The 21,112-nt window shown below is 40.1% G+C and overlaps 2 protein-coding genes across 2 annotated transcripts in view; one reads left to right on the top strand and one right to left on the bottom strand.

Moving 5' to 3' along the window:
* Positions 1–21,112, bottom strand: part of STK39 (serine/threonine kinase 39) — a 400,617-nt gene that overhangs the window by 36,150 nt on the left and 343,355 nt on the right. The window lies entirely within an intron of this gene.
* Positions 1–21,112, top strand: part of B3GALT1 (beta-1,3-galactosyltransferase 1) — a 500,148-nt gene that overhangs the window by 457,643 nt on the left and 21,393 nt on the right. Inside the window, exon 4 of the mRNA XM_081814258.1 lies at positions 137–262. The gene's annotated coding sequence lies outside the window, so the exon portion shown is untranslated. The remainder of the gene's footprint in view (positions 1–136; positions 263–21,112) is intronic.

The following is a 21,112-nucleotide window of genomic DNA, read 5'->3' as shown; positions in this document are numbered from 1 at the left end:
GTGCTTACTCATATGCCACTTTGTTTATTGTACTTAGAGCCTGAATACAAGTCTTTTGATTCTTAAGGGGCAGAGTTCAGAGACTGATTAATCACCATTGTTTCTAAAGTTTTCTCGCTTCTGGCTATCTACACAGGATTGTGCAGTTTGCTAAGCAGCAGCTTCTCCCGGCACAAGCCACCACAAATCAGACAAAGTGAGACCATGCCTTGCGCCCAGCACCTGCGGTAAGAAGGAGCTCATGGCAAGCTTGGCCCAACAGGTAAGAGAAAGCACTGCTCAGTTACGCGTTCTGTCACCGGGGGAAAATAACGGCGATTCAGTAAAAGCAGAAATCAACATCTAAGGACTAATAGGAAACAGAAAAGTTTAGTTTGTTTCTTTTATTACTGTTTCCGTGCTATACCACGTAAATACCCTTGCCAATGAGCCATGAAATAACCCTTGTTCCTGCATGATCCAGGAGAAAAAAAAAAAATGCAAGCTAAAAAAAAAAATGGCCTTTTTAAAAAATTCATATTTACAACTGCCTGCAAAACCTTTGACTGATTTCAGTGGTGGCCTCTTTTAAGATGAAACATCGGGGAACTAAATATATGCCTTAGGTGACCTGAGACAATGCCTATTTAAAAATCCATTTCTCCAAGGCTATAGCTAATTGATTCTTGAAACTTCTTTGCTGAAATAACCTTGTCCCACAGGCAATTGTGCTTCAATTATTTCTTATTTCGCTTGAAAATAATAGTCTTTTATATAGAAAATGATGGAATCGTTCTAAAAAGTGTCCAAAATAACAAGTAATCGTTAAAATATTTTTATTTAAAGTGATAAAACTCAAGACAAATACTCAGAATATTCCTTCATACGCTAACTTTTTGCCCTAAATAGAGTGCTAGTAAGTTTATACAAAGGATTGCAGCCTTCCTGGAGTGTGACTCAGGAAAGGAGACCCACGCTGGCTCCAGGGGACCTGAATCATACTTTTACTTCTTCCACCATCACATCCATGATCTGGGCCGATAACTACAGTTTCCTTGCCCATGAAATGGGCAGTTATTTCAGGCTGCCTTCTAAATACCGGGCTCAGTTTGACGATGAGGTACTATGAGTGGGGGTAGGGGGGTAGCTTTGGGCTAATTCCCTGCAAATTCATTTGCCTAAAGCAAATTCAACAAAATGCCAGTTCACCGAACTCCTTTCTTCTTTTCATTATTTACAAGGTTTACAGCAATTTGCACTGGGTATGTTGGGTTTTACCACCTTTGGAGATTTAGATGAGGTTTTAACTGATAGTTTTCCAGTTTACTTCATAACAGCTTTTGAAGGAATGCCCAGTTTGCCTTTGCCTTTGCCCCGGCTATTATGTAGGGAGAGGAGTAATTGAGAGACATCAGTGCACAGCCAAAGAGGACATCGACTAAGAGACAGGACACTAACACCATCAGGGTTCTCCAAACTCAAGACCAATATATTCAGTCTTTAAATGTATTAGGCAGATTGACCATTTGGGGGAACTCTTTCATGGAATTAGCCTGCTGAGGTGGTCCCTCCTCCTAGGGATCTTATAGTTCAGCAGAAGAAAAAGATTAGAACGACAGCAGGAAATAAGCAAATAATACAATTACATATTGTGATAAGCACTACAGAACATTAAAGGGGTGCTTAGACAGCAAAGAACTAGAACCAGCTTCATAAAGGTAGGCAGGGCAGGTGTGAGAGGCGAGAGGGCTGTTCCCAGTTCCCCCTCCTTTCCAGGCATGTGACAGGATTGCGCTGCCTCATTCACCCTGAGATTCCATGAGGCCATGGGAGGTGGTCTGGCCAATCAATTGTGTGTAGAAATGATATGTGTCTCTTGCATGCTGGAGCATCTAATTGATGTTACTCCAGCTCCCTGTCCCTATGGCATCCTGACAGGGGATGTGGTCCAAGATGTGGTTGCTCCCTTCGCCTGGGACAGGTGTGACCTCAAAGAACAAAGCCCCCTCAGCCAACCCACACTGCAGATGCACAGCATGTAGCATGAGCAAACAACAAATTTTTATTGTCTTAAGCCACTGAGATATGGAAGTTTTTTGTCAATGTAGCTTAACAGAGACAATCCTGACTATTACAAGAGGCATTTCTGAAGAGGCAGATAGATGATTTATAGAGGCTTTAAGACAAGAGGCTTTGAGCTTGGCTGGTTCACAGAACTGAAAGAAGGTCAATATGGCTGGATTATAGTAAATCAGGAAAAAGTAGCAAATAATCTTTCGAGTTCCTTCTACTCTCTCAACTCTTGCCTGTTCTGGCTCTGAGGATGTTCTGATATTTATATTCCTGGCAATGCTTGGAGATAGATTAAGTAGCTGACTTTAAATGCTTTTGATTTGTTTACACAAATCAAACTCTCATATTTTATCTCTTGCCTCTGGATTATGATCGTTTCTTATCAAGAACTTTGCATGTGGGCTATTGATATGATAATGCAATCCTAATGCCTTCTCAGGAGCTGAGGGCCTCTATCCGTTCCGTCAATACGAAGATGCACTTGAGTATATAGGCCATTCATAGCTGAACTGAGGCTCAGGATGGGAAGTCCACAGCATTTCGCAATTGAATAACATGTAATAGTGTGTGATTTTTAAGCTCTCAGGTTTTCATATCAATTTCTAATATTCTGGCAACAGAATCTAGGGAAAAACCCAAACTTTCATGGGACTCACCGTAGCTCGTTTAATGTATATGTATGAGAGATTGTCTTTTGCACTGAAGATCTTGTTTGAAAACAAAACAAAAAACCCCTAGCAAAAAGCAAATTGCGTGAGCTGCAGTTTATCTTCTTTGGAAGAAAAGAGGAGCTGAGTCAGCCCTCCTGGGATTTGACAACTAAGGTATTTCTTTATCCTTGACACTGCTCAGATGGAGCCACAGATATTATAACTGCCTTTATTGAAGTTTGGTGGATTTAGAGGAAATACATCCAGCTGATATTACAGTCATTCTTGTACAGTTCTTAAAGTCTTAAGGATTTTTTATTGAGGTGAATGAAATCCTGCTTAAGAAAAAGAAAAGTAGGAGAAAGGAAGGGAAATGGATCTAAAATAAAAACAGAGTCCTTAATATAGTTCAGGCTCAGTGCTAAGTGTTTTCATATGTAGTATTATCCCCATACAGGAGGAAATAGCCCAGAAAGGTTAAGATCACCCAGCCAATGAGTGGCAGATCAAGGAAGGGATGGAGGTCTTCCCCCTCTAAAGACCCTTCTCTTTTCTCTCCACTACTTAAGACTAGAGTGTGTGCTCCTACTCTCCAAAGTAGCCCAGCCTTGCATTTCTATGGTCTCCAGACTCGTCCTCTAAAAGATAAATGCTAGATCACTCTTCATTTATTACATATCTAGGTTCAGAAGAGCCTCTAAAGAGAGCTGATTGCAATAAGTTGTGCTCTGCTAATTGTACATCTTCCCTTTGTTCAGCCTCATCCTGTATAATTAGCACAGTCTTGGAAATAGAAGTTTTCCATGACATTAAAATTCTTACACAGCACACCCTCTAATTATTTCATATTTTCACATTAGGGATAAGATACTCATGGTGGAGGGGGGTAATTCTGCTTGTTATTTAATTACTTATAGAAGGAGTTCAGGAAAACCAGGAAGAAGAGATTATTAAAATAATTTCTACTTGCTTCTGAGATGTTTACACAAAGACCAAGGCACAGTCATATATTTTTCTCTCTGACATCTGACATCGCCATTTTTGGCACTGGTATCTGTTATAATTGTTAGGATCTCTTTCTATCAAGGACTTACCTTTCCTTCAAGACCCACTCAAAATCCTCTCCTCCACTGGTCTTTAAGATATTCACCATTAAAATTACATTAAAATTAAAATTAAGCTCTATCTTCCCAGCCGCCAGAGCACTTTGTACTAATCTTAAAGCAGGTCTCTGCTTTGTATCACAGGGATGGGAGCTAGGGCAAAAACAGCCGGTGACTCACTCAAATATCTTTTGTCTCTTTTCTTCCCGGGCATATAACTAGACAGCATTTCCTTTTCTTCCTTAGAATTGGGTATGACCACATGATGACTTTCTCACAATGGAATATGAGTGGAAGTGACAGGCTTCATTTCAGAGCCAGGATTTTTAGGACATAGGTGTGCCTTCTCCATGCTCACTCTCCCCTGATGCTGTCTGGGACCCCCAGGGATGCAAGGAGCCAGGCTCCTAGATGACCAGGTGGAAAGCTGTCTGGCCAAGTGGGAACACCCCTATTAGGTTGTTACACAAATAAGAAATAACTAGGGTTTATTCGTTACAGCAGCTATGTGGGCTTACCTAACACAGTGTGTGCATGTTTGTAAGCCTGAGTCTATGTGTGTGTGACTCCCTCTCTTTTAGAAGCCCTAGAAGGACTGGGACTAAAAAAAAAAAAAAAAAAAATCATCCTTCACTGTTAGCAAAATTAAACTAAATAGCTGCCTCATTTGGAAATGGAGCAGATGGTCATCAAAATGAAGAGTGGAGGGTACTCTAAAGCATCTCTAGCATTGGGGATGCCATTTCTCATTTGCAAGCAACTGTCAAGAATTTTACAAATAACCTCATAGGTGACTAGAGTGGAGAATGAAAGGGATACCCAGTTCCCATATTAAAATGTGTCCTGCTTCATTACTCATTCAAACATTCATCATTATTTCAATCAACAAGTAGCTATTAAACACATTCTATATGCCAGGCGGTCTTCTAACAGTGATCAATAACAGACCTGGCCTCATCTTACTCCAAGTCCACAGTCCATTGGGAGAGCCAAATACCCACTTCACACGACTGAATATGCACTCAGCTTTCCACCCAGGTTCTCAGGTTCCTCATCTGTAAAAAAAGAAGAATATTACATACTTCTCAGATTTTGTTGTATTTTTTAATTATATAATATTTAAATATAATGATTCTAAAATAGCATCATGATGGACACTTGAGTTTGATAAACACTCAAGAAACCTTAGCTATTATTATTTGTATTAGTTTAGGTAAATAATATAAGATTATATGACAAAAAAAAATCTGAGTAAACTGAGGAAAGGGTGGAACACAATTTCTCCTTCACAGTGACTCCTGATATGAGAATTGAGAGGCTGGGAAAAATGTTCCACATTTTTAAAAATAAAAAGAGCGTGTGCAAAGAACCAGTGATGTGAGGAAGCATTTCTGAAGACTTGAAAAAGAGTAAGAGTAGCTGGAGTGTAGAGAGCGAGGAGGAAGCACTGCAGAATGAGATCATGCATAGCCTTGGGAACCACCTTGTAGTCATGCTAAGAATTAACCCTCTTCCTAAGTGCAATAAAAAGTCACTGAATGGTTTCAAACGGGTCGTAGCACAGAATGACATGATCAGCTTTATCTTTTAAAAAGATCACCGTGGCTGTGAAGAAAAAAAGATTGGAGGGAAACAGAGAATGTGTGTGTGGACCACTTGGAAAGACTGTAGGAGCCACCCCAAGAATACCCACGGAGAGGTCAGACAGCAGCACGGTAGTGGGGATGGAGTGAAGAAAAGACAGGAGAAGTTTCTGAAGTGAAACTGGAAGGATGTGGTGATGGATTGAATATGAGATAAGGGAGAGAGCACTGCTCCGAATGGCTCCTGCTCTTCCACGGGGTTGTGGGCACATTGCCCAGAGATAGGGAACCCTGAAAGATGATCAGGGCTGCCTTTGTACATGCTACATTCAGATGCTCCTCAGAAATCCAAGAACACATGCCAAGCACACGGTTGGATACTGTGGTCTGGAGCTTCATAAATACACTGAGCTAGAGTATAAATTTAAAGGTTATTGACATATGGATAACACCCGAGGCCATGGGCGGGAAAATTTTGCTTAGAAAATAGGCAAGGGGTGCCTGGGTGCCTCAGTGGTTAAGCCTCTGACTCTTGATTTCTGCTCTGGTCATGATATCAGGGTCGTGAGATGGAGTCACACGTCGGGTTTGGCACTGGGTACAGAACCTGCGTAAGATTCTCTCTCTCTCTCTCTCTCCCTCTGCCCTGCCCCTGCCACTTTCTCTCAAAAGAAAGAAAGAAACAAAGAAACAAAGAAAGAAAATAGGCAAAAGTTAGACTGAGAGGAAAAGAAGGGTGTATATATAAGAGGAGTTTTATTTTAAGGACTGTGGAATCTTAGTGAGTCCGAAATCTGAGAGGGGAAGCTAGCAGGATGGAAGACTCAGGAAAGAATTACAGTTAGAGTCCAAAGGCATTCTGTTGGAAAACCAGAAATAGCAGGCATTGCTATTCATCTGAAAAGCAGTCTGCTGGAGAATCCTCCCTTGCTCAGGGAAGATCTACTTTTTGTTCTATTCAGGCTTTCATCTAGTTGGAGGAGTCCTACCCCACCCCACCCCCCATCACATTATGGACAGAAATCTGCTTTACTCAAAGTCCACTGGCTTAACTGTGAATCTCATCTAAAACACCCTCACAGAAACAACGAGCACAATGTTTGACCACATATATGGGCACCATGGCCCTGCCAAGTTGACCTGTAAAATTAACCATCACAGAGACGTAAAAGGAAAAAGGAAAACCAGAAAGAGGGACAACTTCCTAGGCCCTGTACTAGGTGCTAGGAATACAACTTACATTGTGGTTTAGAGTGTGAACCCGGGAGTCAGAGAACCTGGGTTTGAATGCTAACTTTGTCAGTTACTTGTCCTGGGACCTTAGGAGCCTATAGGGACCTGGGTCGGCCTAGATTGGACCTGGCTGAGACAGAATGAACAAGATGGATCTAAGCGGCTCCCACTATGCGCAGTGGAGGGCTGAGGAGAGGAGGCCGGGAGGGCTCTCTGCAAATGACACTCGCCCCTGCCCTCTCTCTGGCCACGGAAATGGTAGTTTCCCCTTCGTTGCAAGGCTGCTGCCCAAGTTTGCCTTTCCGATGCTGTGTTTGTTTCTGGCCTTGGATGTGCTGTAACCAAAGACCTGCCCGACCTTCCCGAGCTGGGCCTCAGCCACTGAACAGACTAGAATGGAAACCAGAACATTATGTAATTCCTAGGTTGAAAAGAGAAAAAAAGAAGAGTCCCAAGGATGGGAGTTGGGGTTAGGGTTGGCCACATCACAGTGCTCTGTCCTGGAATTTTGTGGCAGGCATTCTCAGTAAATTTTACTGAGCCCTGAAGAGACAGCACAGAGAGATCTTTAAGCACAGTAAAGACTTCTCCAGGCAGCAAACGTGTGGCAACCCAGAGTAGTTGCTCCCTCCCCTTTCCTCCTAGGCTAGCTTGTTCTTAGCTCTCTAACAGCAAATATGATTAGGTAAGGATGTATCTTCCAGTTGCCTCAGCAAATATTTATTCAGCTGTGTGCAAGGCACCATGCTTTCTCACCAGGCTGTGACGTGGTTAACACATCTTTGGCTCCCTGACACCTAGGCCAGAGCAGGAAATTAGCAGATGCTCTGTAGATATTGGTCAAATGAATTAGCATTAAGGCATTTGGAAAATGCCCTATAATATGATCTGTTCAACAAATCCTTCTTCACTAATAAAATCTACTTGAGATCCCACAAATGGTTTCTCATACCTTTCCTAAAAGCACAAAATATCCCTCACACTCTAGTGAAATAAGTCTAGCATATGATAAACTGCCTTATAAATTAATTAATATAACCCTGTGGAAAAATGGCCTATGGGCATTTGAAATGGCCAGAAACATAATAAGCAGAGCTCATATAGTTGATGAGAAACCCATTTTAGTGGGGTCTGATATTTTTGTTGTGATATTCTGCAGTGTAGTGGCTCCTAATATTTTTCTTTTTTTTTTTTTTTTTGTCACAGTCCACATAAGAGAGAAAATTCTCATGGGTCACACACTCCCAATGGGTTATAAGCCATGCCCCTTTCTGTCTCCCAGGAAAGTTAATCAGAGGGCAAGTGAGTAAAATCAGTGTCTTTACAAGGATAAACTTAAATCTGCTCTAATTTTTAAAATTGAAACCCAATAATGGACAGCCTTTATTGAGAGTTGACTATGTGCTAAGCACTGTGTGATTAGCTTTGCGCATCTGATCCCATTTGAGCTAAAAACAACTGTGAGCAGTTGGTTCTACAGCACCTTCATTCTGCAGGTTAGGAAACAGAGACCTAGAGAGATTACCGAATGTTTCACGACTAATACATGTCTAGGAGTGGAATCTAGGTCTTTATATCTACACTCTCCTGTCTCCAAAATCATACGCAAACTTCAGCACTTGGTGACTATTATTGTACATTTCCTGTGACATCCCTCACAACTGACTGCCACAATCTGGATATTATAACATAGAGAACCTTTTACCAAGGATACAGTACTGCATTTATCAAAACTAGATTTTGCTCCACGGTTTGAAACCAAGTCATTTATTTGAGTCACTTTAGGTCTTAAAAACCAATAATGTAATAACCATCTTTTATTGAGTGTCTATTATATTTCACTCACTATGTCATTTTTCAGGAATTATTTCTCACATTATATTTATTAATTGAAATATTTCTAATATTGTATTAATTTATTTATATTATATTAATATTAGATTTCTAATGTAACAGATATACAACGTATTATATATAAAGTTGGAGCAGAACAGAAGAGCCAAGTCTTGCCCCACTTATTAGTTTCTTTTTCAGGCTGCAGGGGCCTATGGCCTCCCCTCCCCATCCTCACTCTCCGTAAATCTCATTTACTGCCTTTCTTCCTCCTCTGTTTCCTTCTCCACCGGCCTCACGGCTACGCTCCCCCAGCTGAGACTCAGTCATTGGCTTACTGACTGAAGGGCCCTGCAGAAAGCGTCTGGGAGGACCAACCTCAGACTTGAGGGAGGACGGCGAGAGGAGAGGACAGGAAATGGTAGAAAGAGAAGTCACGGGAGGGGAAGTGTTCCTAAGGCGGGTACAGATCCCAAGCAGGAGAAAGGAAAAGGTGAGTGATGTGAGAGGTGAGCTAGGATAGAGCACAGTGGGCAGCCAGGTCCTTCAGGTGAGAAAATGAGAAAGGGCTAGAGGCTAGCTACTGCAGAGTCTTTGGGGAGGAGAGGAAAAGGGAACGAAATCTCTAGACAGCGCTGCCGACTTTTTATGAGGAAGGAGAACCACAAAGAAAGAGAAAAAGCAGATTTTTCCAGCCAAACTCTACATTTGCGTGGGAGTCTGGTTGACAGACAACCAGATCATTTCTCTCTGTTGTTCTCACTAACCGCCATCTGGAAGTCCTGCCCCAGGGAAATGCCCTCAGGACTAAGCCAAAGGAAATTCTCTGGAGCCCTTTGCCACCTGAGCAGCCTCCTGAATGACAAGCCTCACTTAGGCCGGTTCTTTTTTACAGAGTGGGGAGCCAGGGTCAGTGGTAGGCAGGCTGTGGGCCAAACAGACCACTGTCCAGATTTGGATGAGGCCAAACATGAAGCTGGAATGGGGTGGAGTAGGGACCAAGTCATGTGAAAAACAAATAAATAAACGTGTTGGTCAGAAAGGAAAATCAAAAATATATGCACGTGATTCCCTGCTATCAAGATTTCAACTGAGGCATCTGTACATTCTTTGATTTCAAACTTGCCCATAGTTTTAAACCATCCATATGAATATGGGCACATTGTTCTCCGCATTTGACGAGGACGCTGCCAGTGGTGATTATCCTGGATGCGTCTGGATTTAGTTGAAAAGGCCAGTGCACGCCTGGCAGTCTCCTTTGTTGCACAAAAAGTTGATGTCGAACTGTAGCTGTTTGGAAATATATACCACCAAAACCGAGACTTGGAAGGAAAAGTAAACAAGCGCTTCTTAACCTGTATTTTCACAAACAAGCGATTCGATCGCTTTGATTTTAAATTAACAAATCAAGACGTCAGTCAATTTGATTAAAAACACAGGCACCATCTAATTGATTTGTTGCCTGCACTGACTCTTGGCTTGAAGAGGCAGCATGGTGTGATGAAAAGAGAAAGGGGCTTTGGGAGCCAGGCAGCCCAGGTGCCTGTTTGGGCTCCACCACACGCTCCCCGGTAAGAATCTGGGTGACTGCTGAGTCTCAGGACAGTCATACCTCTGTCCTGAATGCCAGGGATAATCAAATGAGATAATGTGGGTAGAAATAATTATGCACACTAGAAAGTTCTGTACAAAATTCAGTTATTACTATCGATAACTGTCACATAACCCCAAAGCCAAGTATTCATCAATCCTTTGAAAGACTGGCACTATGTTTGATACACTTACTCGTGGGAACCCTCCCATGTGTGACAACTTCTGTCCCTCTCCTGAGTCATAGTCCCTAGGAGTTTTCAGCAGTGCCCTCTCTTTCCAATTTAATTCAGCACCACTGACAATAATAAGCCCAACTACTGCTGCAGTTAATAGAAATTCTCCTTTAAATGAAGTGCATCTGCTGTGACATCTGTTTAAAACCCATGGAGAGGAGTCAGTGTTCACAAGCAAATTGAGTAATTACTATGTAATTACACTATAAATTGGGCAGTCATTGATTTGCTCTCAAAATTCATATCTTTTGGATACACTCAATATGAAAACCACCTGGGTTCTTCCAAAACTGTGCAGATACGTTCTTAAAATGGTCAATGTAGGGATTTGAGCTAAACACCTGTGGCCAAAAAATTAAAGTATTATCTCTAGAAGAGAGAAAGTGTTGCAGGGAAAGGAATTAAAGTGTGGAAGGAGATGTTAACAGAGTGAAAATAAAGGGGAGGGATATTTTGAAGGCAAATTGTCTAAGTGCTTTCTTGGTCATTTCATAAGAGCTGTGAACTGTTAAGCCTCACTGGCAGGAGAAAACACAGGAAGAAGAGAGACACAGGAAGAAGGAGAAAACACTGGCAGGAGAAAACACAGGAGATGCAGGATTTCACCTGTCCTGAGAAGAGCCCATCACTCTTTGGACATTGTTTGGATGTTGGGAAACTTACACTGTATGTAGAGAGTAGAGGAATTAATGATTTGAGAGATAGTATCTAATAGTCCTTTATAACCACCCAGATTTACAGCAGTAAAAACTGAGATCTAATACTTTACTAACTGGTTACAAAACATAGCTCTATGGTGCTTCCTCTAAATCCATTTTTAAAAAGCCAAACAACAGATATTTATTAACCACATACATTGAGTATATAATGCATACAAAGCTATATTCTTGTAACAACACAGAGTGTAAGTAAATAAGGCAGCATCACAGCGTAGTGGAAGGAAGGCTGACTTTGACCCTGGATGACTCGAGTTTGAATCCTGACTCTCCCGAATAGCTGTTGGGTTAAGCCATATGAAGCTGCATATTTCAACTATTTTTAAGCCCCATAGTGGCAATTTCATGTGATTCGACCGAAAAGAATGGGAAGTCTCTTAAATACTCTAGGCCTCAGTTTCTTCATTGCTAAAAAGGAGGATGATTATTTGAGAATTAGAGAAAGTGTGTTATATTTATAACAAATATTCATATAAATTTTTAGAAAAGGTTTATAGTGAGGCGCCTGGGTGGCTCAGTTGGTTAGGCATCCAACTTTTGATTATGGCTCAGGTCATGATCTCAGCGTCCTGGGATTGGGCCCCAGCTTCAGGCTCTGCGCTCAGCTGGGCGTCTGCTTGAGATTCTCTCCCTCTGCCCCTCCCTCCACCACACACACATGCTCGCTTGCTCTCTCTCTCTCTAAAATAAATAAATAAATCTTCTTTAAAAAAGAAGTTTATAATAAGAGGGATATAGAAACCTCCTACCCTTGATCCTCCAGAGAATGTACTGAACAGCACCATTACTATAGAGTGGGAACAGCAACAAAGTTAAGACAATGTTGAAAAGTCAAAGTTGTGGGGGTCTCCCTTCTGATCACTGTGTATTTTAAAATAGAAATTACACTAAATACTTAATGTTAGGAATATTATTAAAATGAGAGGCTCCATTTGTTAAAACAAAGGCACTTGATGCTTTTCATAAACATGAAGTTATATGTCCAGTCTCTAAAATCAAAATTCTATGCCAAACAGCCACCTTCAACAAAGAGCCTATTAAAATCAAGTTACTCTGCAATTACATTAAAAGCCAGTGGTTTGATTTTAATAACACACTACTTGCCAAACTATGTGTTCCTCCGCAGTCTTCAAAGAGTAGGTCCTATGGAGGGACGGGATGCAGTTTTACAAAAGGGAAGTTAAAAAAAAATGCACCCCACACGAGCCAGCCACATTTACATCAGTTTCTTCCCTTTGGGGGGTGTGGGGAGGGGAGCAGCTGCTTTTAGCAGCATCAGAGGCAGTGGCAGGGGAAGAGCCAGTGCCATCAGTCAATTTGCTAAGTGGAGACAAGAAGCATGTGCAGTGGAGCAGAAAGGTCCCTGGCTCTGTGGAGTTGATGGAGAGAAGGAATGTGATTGGTTTCTTAAGGGGCAGGCAGAGGGGCGATGTGTAATTTCGCCTCCCCTCACTAAACATGCCTATCAGAGATAAATCAACACCTTAGATTACACATTATGCAAATGACAGTAGCAGTTTGGCACCTAATGTTGTCTCCAACTAGAGTTTAGATTCACTCCCACAGTTGTCCGTGAAAAGTGAAAATAAGCATGTCCCCCTTCCCCTCCTTGGCTTCCTTGTCCTTGAAATAGAGCTTCCTCTAAGCCCCACAGCTCAGAGGCTAAGCTACATGGCAGATGGCCGTGTCTCCTTGCAGAGGTTATGAGCTCAAAACTCCCAGACTAGGAAATTAATTTAACAAAAACAAATATAGAGGCGCCAATGACCCTTGCAGATCATACAGTGTGGATCTCAGGGAAATTCAGTTCTTTAAACAAAATTCAGAAAGATCCTGACGATGTTTCAGCACCAGTGAGTCAGGTGAAAACCATACCCAAAGGTAGCTATTTCCTGATTTGCTCATTGAAAAGTGACACTGGAACAATGGAATAACTATGTGGGGTATAAAATTTTTGGTGCCACCGTTGCAGTGGACATGTCTTAATCTGGGGAAAGGAAAGCTGAAAGTTCTGCAGAGTCTTCACATAAGTACTATAAAAGAGAATTGGTTTGACCATCTCCCACCAAGTCCCGGGGTAAAACTGGAAGATATGTGCTGAAATTATAGGAATAGCTAGTCTGTACGTGAAAAATGACATCTTTACATGAACTTGATCAGATCCTAGTACAAATTCCCAAGGGAAATTCTAAAAAGTCTCTTCCTATAGCTCCTAAGAAACATCTATATCTAAGATGCTGTCATTTATCCCTGGAGTAGAGGATTATCTTAAATCATCTCTTAAGACTACTTCCTACATTGAAATTTAAACTGTAAGGATGAAATCAGAGTTTTTAACAAAAGCAAGCTCAATGTTGGACTTCTGTATCAGTGAAGGGTTGAATTCTGTGGTAGATTATTATCTAAAAAGAAAACTTTACTGGACAAAATATGATGTGTTGGTCTGCATTTCAAAAACATTCTCTAACACAGGTCAGAATTCAAAAATAAAAAAGAATCAGGTCAGGGCAATGGTATTCTTGTGGGTCACAGGATCTTTAAATCCACTCAGACTAAAAGGAGCCTCTATTTTGTATCTTTGCATGAAGGCTTAGTGCATGGACCGGTCTTCCGTGTAAACCTTCGTGACCCCAGTAGAAAACTAAACTTGAAGTCAAAAAATAGATGGCACCCAAACAAAGTCTAGATTTTTCTTTATAAAAAAGTCAGCCCTGTCTGAATAGTGGTCTTCCTAGAGTACATCTTTCATGGAAAAATGGAGAAAGACCAGCTTACCTTGGCTTATCTGTCCTTGAAAGGCACAGTGTGGTCTCTTTTCCAGAAGATAACAAGTCTCTTAATAGAATCAGAGACCCGAGTTTGAGCTTTAGATTCTGCTGGTTCTTTTACTTTGGTTACAAATGGTTATTAATCACCCTGCAGACGTTCTCCTTGTAAGATGTTGCGATGATGTTCTTTTTCTTTTTTTTTCTTTTTTTTTAAGATTTTATTTATTTATCCGACAGAGAGAGACACAGTGAGAGAGGGAACACAAGCAGGGGGAGTGGGAGAGGGAGAAGCAGGCTTCCCGCGGAGCAGGGAGCCCGATGCGGGGCTCGATCCCAGGACCCTGAGATCATGACCTGAGCCAAAAGGCAGACGCTCAATGACTGAGCCACCCAGGCGCCCCTGTGATGATGTTTCTAAAAGCAATCATAAACGCACTGAAATCCTTTTCAGGCAAGCGAAGAAACTGCTGCTGCCTTACATAGCTGTCCTGCAGTTCACTGGGAATGACAACTCGATAAACATACCCGTGTAATACTTAGAACCTCCTCGAATAGCGTTTTTTTAAGCGTTTCTTTGAAAAGCTGCTCCACAATGTTACATTAGTTTCAGGTTTACAGCACAGTGCTTCAACAGATTCATACATTGGGCTACATTCACCACAAGTATAGCTACCCTCTGTCCTGATACATTGCTATTTCTCAAATAAAAAAAAAAAAAGATTTTTAAAATTTTTTTTTAAAAAGCTATTCTGGAGTCATCTCCTCCATCCAGTGTTATAACATAATATGGATAGGCTCAAGGTGTTCACCCATCAGAAAGAAGGTTGGCTTTTGTGGTTCATTCACATCTGACATTTGATCATTGTCAGCCATGTTCGTGTCTGAAGGGAGACCAAAAATTTGAGATAGTGCCTTTCTGTGCCTTTAGGATAAGAAAAACAATGGGATTAAGCCTCCAAACTGGCAAATTCCCCAAAGATACTGAGATGATATGGATACTCTTTCACATTCCCCACTTAGCAAACCTGGCCACAGTGGAATTGCCAGACTGGTCTGAACAGCTTCTGCGAAATGTACAAATGAAATGTATCAGCCATCTAATGAGGATCAAAGGCCTGTTCCAGCCTCCCCCTTTTCCTAACAAGGGGTGAGAAGCAATACTGGGCTGTTTTTTTGCCAGTAGCCACTGAAGCCCTGTTCCTAATTAGGAAAATTAAATGCCCCAGACAAAAATACAAAGAATCGAAATCATTACAGTAAGTACAGATTTTGAGATTCTCTATTTGCTGCCAAGAGAAAATCTCAGAGAAAAGGAAAAATACGGTAAACCACAGGAAATAAGGATGGAAGGCTAATAGATTTGTCATTTTAATGAGTATAATATGTTTCCATATTATACCATAATATGTTTCCTTTAAAATACAATTACCTCTTGGGGTTTTTTGTTTTGTTTTGTTTTGTTGCTTATTTTTGCTTAAACACCAGAAACTGTTGACTTGGTCCAGGTTTTTGGACACTTGAATAGAATGTAGTTTGGCATAAATATTAAAGAAGCTGAAAAAAACAACCCGAATGAATTAAAATTTATTCTTTGAACGAAGCTATAAAAAGATATATATCATTACAAAAGTTACTTTGCATACAGGGTAGTAGGGACTTGTTTTACCATGTCTTCTGTAGGGCAATAAAAGCCAGTGGCCAAAACAAAAACACTTGAGTTCTCTCCAGTTCTTTAGATTGAAGCCTGAGTTGAAAGACCTGGAGGAAAGCAGTAACCACATTTCAGTAGCCTATGTCGTTGCCCAGCAAGTGAAACGCCGCTGCCTGGGCCGTATGGCGCCAGCAAATCTTCCCTACATCTGTCTACACTGAGCAGTGCACCTTCACAACATCTCATACATATTTTTGTGGAATGCCCTTCCAGGAAATTATCTTCAGAGCCATTATAAGGTTGGTTTTAGTGTGCTTGGAAATTGTTTACAGTGGTCATATGTTGCCAGATTCAATGGAAAAAAAGTTTTCTCAAAAGCAATATAGCTTTAAGTGCGTAAGTCATTTATTTCATGACTTACGCACTATATTAAAATAAACCCCAGGTGACTACAGGCTGGACTTCAACTCCTTAGAGGACGATATATCATTGAACCTTCTACCCCCAAGACTTAGCACAGTGCCTACCCATAAGAGAGAAAATTAATAATAGTATCCTAATTCATAATAAAATACATTAAAATATTTAAATATATGTATGATTTTCTTCAAATATTAAAATTAGCAATAGCATTTATGAAGCACTAATATGTGCCCAGACTGTTAGTGAGTGCTTTCCTGATATTTATTCCATTTCATTTTCATGAATCTGAAGTAGGCACATTTTTACTGTCTTCTAGCTGAGGAGATGATTGCAGAGCAGTGATACAGTGAGTGAATGGCAGAATGTGAACTTGAGTTGTGTGACTGCACGATCTGTAGTTTTAATACTTCCCAATACTGCCTGCTGGTACAAGTCCCTTAACCAAATGCCTTTTCAAAATATTAATGAAATCCAAACCCTTGGCAATTAAAAAATTAAAGTTTGTAGCTGCAAATTTTCACAATTGACACATAGAGATAGCCAAGGTACTTCTAGTCCAAGTTGACTTCCTTTATATGATATATTACTTCAAGGTGCTTCACAGGAAGCGCAGCTAGGATGAAAGATAACCAAGACCTCATCTGCACAACAGAGCATGGAGCTCCACTTAGACCAGGGAGATCCAGCCCACGAGGCTCCCTTATGTCATACCTGACCTGACGCCCAGAACTTTGATGGAGAATCTCCAGATAGCTATCCTCAATACTTGATAGCTCAAATCATGATTGGAATTGGCTCATCAAACAGACTACCAGGTCGTGCTAATTTCAACCTCTTAATAACTGTCCCTAATTGTGCTGATGATACTATGTATTATGTAAATGATATGGACATTCATTATATATAGAATAAGCTTTGGGATAAATAATCTGGAAGACTTCAAACAAAACACGGAACTGTTTCATGCTGCCATCGTAAAGGCCTCCAGATGCTATACTATTCCTATCCCAAGAGACAGAAGGGTTGACTTAGTACTGTTCTGTGGATTTGACCCATAAACTGCAGGTTTCGATTGCTTGTATTGTTCCTCTGAAATATTAGTGGCCCGGGAATAAGTAGTCGTTGCAGATTAATGAGCCAGGTTGGGAAGTTATGACTGTCAGCAGCACCGTGAGTATGATTTCAGGGACTCCAGGCAGCAGATCATTGTTGGTACCTCTGTTCTCTGACAGTGCAATTGAGACATGTGAAGTTTCTAGGACAAGGCTTACAAAACCAAGAACACTGTCATCTGTTCTAATATTCACATCACTGGAGTCTCTGAGAATGCTAACAGAATAAACTTGGGAAATGCAGGAAGTCTGTTAGACTAAATATCCGACGGTGGAGGGATTATTACATAAATAAAATACGTAGTAATTGAAAATAAAGTGAGGGTAGGTAATGGTATGCAAAGGTGTTGATGATGCTAAAAAAATAACACATGAAAATGTCATTAAAACATGATCCTATATTTATTTATTTTTTTTTGACTTTTTTTTTTGACTTTTTTTTTTTTTCAGATTTTTTTTTTTTATTCTTATGTTAATCCCCATACATTACATCGTTAGTTCTAGATGAAGTGTTCCATGATTCATTGTTCGTGCACAACACCCAGTGCTCCATGCAGAATGTGCCCTCCTCAATACCCACCACCAGGCTAACCCATCCTCCCACCCCCCTCCCCTCTAGAACCCTCAGTTTGTTTTTCAGAGTCCATCGTCTCTCATCATGATCCTATATTTATAATTAAAAAAATATATGATGCAAATAAAGATCTGCATCTACTTGTCAACAGTCCTTGTATCTACTTGATAGGATTATGGGTGGTTTTTATTTTCTTCTTTTTGTTTACTTTGATCCTCTAAAAATCTGTCTTGAGTATGTCCCTTTTTTTTTTTTTTTTTTTTGGTCTTGAGTATGTATCTTTTTTGTACTACTAAAATAAAAGTTTTCTCAAAAGCAATATAGCCTTAAAATACACTGTCAGAAAAGTTAGGAAAATTAAGAATTACAAGATACGAGGCTTACAATAATTTTTTTAAAAATAGATACTCTAATAGGATTATGCTCACCCCATAAAGTACTCAAAAGTCTGTGACCAGTCTGCCTTTCTTTAGACCCTTTTTTTAAGAAACAAAAATACAGTAACAGTTATGTGATGACAGTCATTTACAATTCCAAAAGGGCAGTCACGAACGTCTTAACTGTCCAATAGCACACAGCATCTCGAACTGTGTTGCTAGGAAGCGTTTGGTAAAATCAAAATTCAACATGCCATTTTATGTCTGTCTTGAGATTCTCAAAGGAATAGATCCTATTAAAGGCTCTGAGCAGTCCTGCAGTAAATTAATGTGTGAACTTCATTTAACCCAGTGTTTCTGCCTATTAGCATCTCACCACCCAAAGTAGTAAGTATATTGGAATACAGTCTTGTGACAAGGCAGCACTTTGAAAAACTTCTTCTTTCATACCCCATGAATACATTACTCCTATTGGGCATTTACTTATTTGCTTAGGTTTCTGACCCAAGTGGAAGATAACTAATAATCCTGATTTCTGACAACTGCCCCAGGAGCCGTGCCCTAGAGCTCCCCAGGCACCCAGAAGCATTGGCACTTCTCTATTAGTCTTCTGGGACTGACATATACCTAGGAACTATGGAGCTCATTATTACTATTGCACTTCATGCCTTGAAAATTTTTCAGTTATCAGAGGTTATTCTTTGCTCCATTCCTATTACCCAAAATGCGTATTTTCCTCTTGAATCTGGCAACATATGACCACTGTAAACAATTTCCAAGCACATTAAAACCAACCTAATAATGGCTCTGAAGATAATTTCCTGGAAGGGCATTTTTAGCAGTGAAGTTATGCTGGCTCCAAACTTTTCAGTGTTTATACTCGTATCAGTAGGTTGGAAGTGACATGAGGTGAAGCATCTTGTTAGAGGATTTCATAGAACACAGTACGGTAGCTATTGCAAATAATGACGGTGGCTATGGTAACCCAAGGTGAAAAGCACTATTTGCATCACTTTATCACCCCTTAGAGATCCAATTTACACATGTTACTGCTGTAACTGGACAAGATGGATGTAATCACAAATGACCCACCACAACAGCAAGCCAGATAATTTATAAAAAATTGGTTCAGAAAGACATTCAGGAAAGAACAATTCAAGGATTTGACAGTTGACAACTTGTGAAAATTTTTGAAAAATATTCACCCCAGAAAAGGTTTAGATTCTATATTATGTTTTCTGAATCTCTCTTTTATTAATGCCAGGCTAATTGTGTGTGTGTATTGTCATTCACAGAAATTATATCTTTTTTCCAGAAAATTTATTTTTAATCTAGAACCATTACAACAAAGTCATGAGTTCAGGAATTCAATCAGAGGCAGAAATTTACCTAGAATGGCATAGTGAAAAGGGCCAGGCGTAAGAGAAGATATCATACACTCAGACTACACAACACCTTTTGGTGTATCTTTATAGCACATCACATAAATGCTTGCTCTGGAATACAGTCCACTTATCTATGATAACTCAGCTCTCAAGAGCGGGCAACAAGGGCTCTTGTTGATGTCATCTTATTGGATAACTGTTGATGGCTATCTGTCTGGAAGCCATTCACTCAACAGTTATTCATTCATCAACTACAGTATTTCCTGCACCATGCTGTTATCCTTGGCATAGTGATAAAGATAGAAATAATAATAAGAGTAATAAAAATAGTGATAAAGTCAGAGAAAATCTTTGTCCTTATAGAGGTTACAGTTTATCAAATAAGACACAGTTAAAAACAATGAGGAAACCAGCCTAGTGATTGAGGGGTCTTTCCATAGGACATAAAGAAACAATCAACCCAAAATGCAATCAGTGGTGAAGTTATGAAAGTATATTGAAAATGAAGAAATGATGAAGATGTGGTGGAGAGAAAATAAATCATGAGCAATGACTCCCTCTGCATACTTAATTTCAGCTACATTCTATCAAGAATCCAACACTCTGCTTACCGGATGGCTCCCTATTCTCCAAGTAAATCAATTTAACACCTTTGTTTCTTTGCAAACGTTTTTCTCTTACCATTGAATGTTTCTTCCCCACAACCAATTTTTCTCCTATTGAGATTTCTCTATTCACTTTTTAAAATTTGAGATCCAAGTGAAATTTGTGTCTTCCATGAATGTAACCCAATCATGCATGTCAAGAATTAACTATATCATAGTTACCATATACCATAACTCTAATTATTCCTTGTTTCTTCCCACATAGATTATAGTTAATATAACTATAAGCTCCTTAAAGGAAAGGAATTTGCATTTTAGTTTGTGTATTTAATATAACATATATAAATTTTAATCATGGGATTATCAAATATTATGAATGAGTAAATGCAAACAAAAGCACAGTGGTTCCTTTCAGTAATCCTCCTTCCCAGGGGCTTCTGGGTGGCTCAGTCAGTTAAGCATCTGACTCTTGGTTTTGGCTCATGTCATGATCTAAGGTCATGAGATCAAGCCCTGCAGTGGGCTCCGTGCTCGGGGAGAGTCTGCTTGAGATTCTCTCTCTCCCTCTTCCTCTGCTCCTCCCCACCCTGTGTGCATTCACATTCTCTCTCTCTCTCAAATAAATAAAGAAATCTTAAAAAAAAAAAAAAGTAATCCTCCCTCCCAAAGGGGGGAAAAAGAAAGAATGGAGAATAATGAATTGTCAGCATGTCTTCAGACTTAGGAGTAAGCACATGTATGATACCATGTGTAATTATACAGGTAAAATTAACACATCACAAAAAAGAACCAAATGCATTTTTAGCGATTTTTGAGAGTGTATTTATGGCGGCCTATTTTTAAATGAAAGCTGAATGGTTTTCAATTAATTCACCTAGAAGAAAGGTGCACAAGGGTTTCCTGAAAGGGATAATCAGTTGTCATCCAGGGCATCTTGTCCTAAGCAAGATCACAACAAGAGGGCCATGTGACATCCAGCCAAAAGACACATGCCATACATTTTTAGACAGCATTGAGAGAGAAAATAGAGTTTTTAAATATGACCCTCAATTCAGAAGGCTGCTCCTTACATGGGCAATGCTATACAGCATTTCCCAAGATGAGTATAGCAGGGACACATTCATTTTATGGTGGTAGGTAGTTCACCTAAGCAATGCTTAAATGTCCAGCAATTTATAAGCCACTTTAAAGCTTACCATGTATCTCACAACCAGCCTGAAA

This window comes from Leptonychotes weddellii, chromosome 3 (assembly GCF_054177405.1).
Source record: "Leptonychotes weddellii isolate Sample4059 chromosome 3, ASM5417740v2, whole genome shotgun sequence".
In the NCBI taxonomy this organism is placed as follows: domain Eukaryota; kingdom Metazoa; phylum Chordata; class Mammalia; order Carnivora; family Phocidae; genus Leptonychotes; species Leptonychotes weddellii.
Note: the sequence above shows the minus strand (reverse complement) of the source record. Positions and strands in the feature narration are given on the sequence as shown.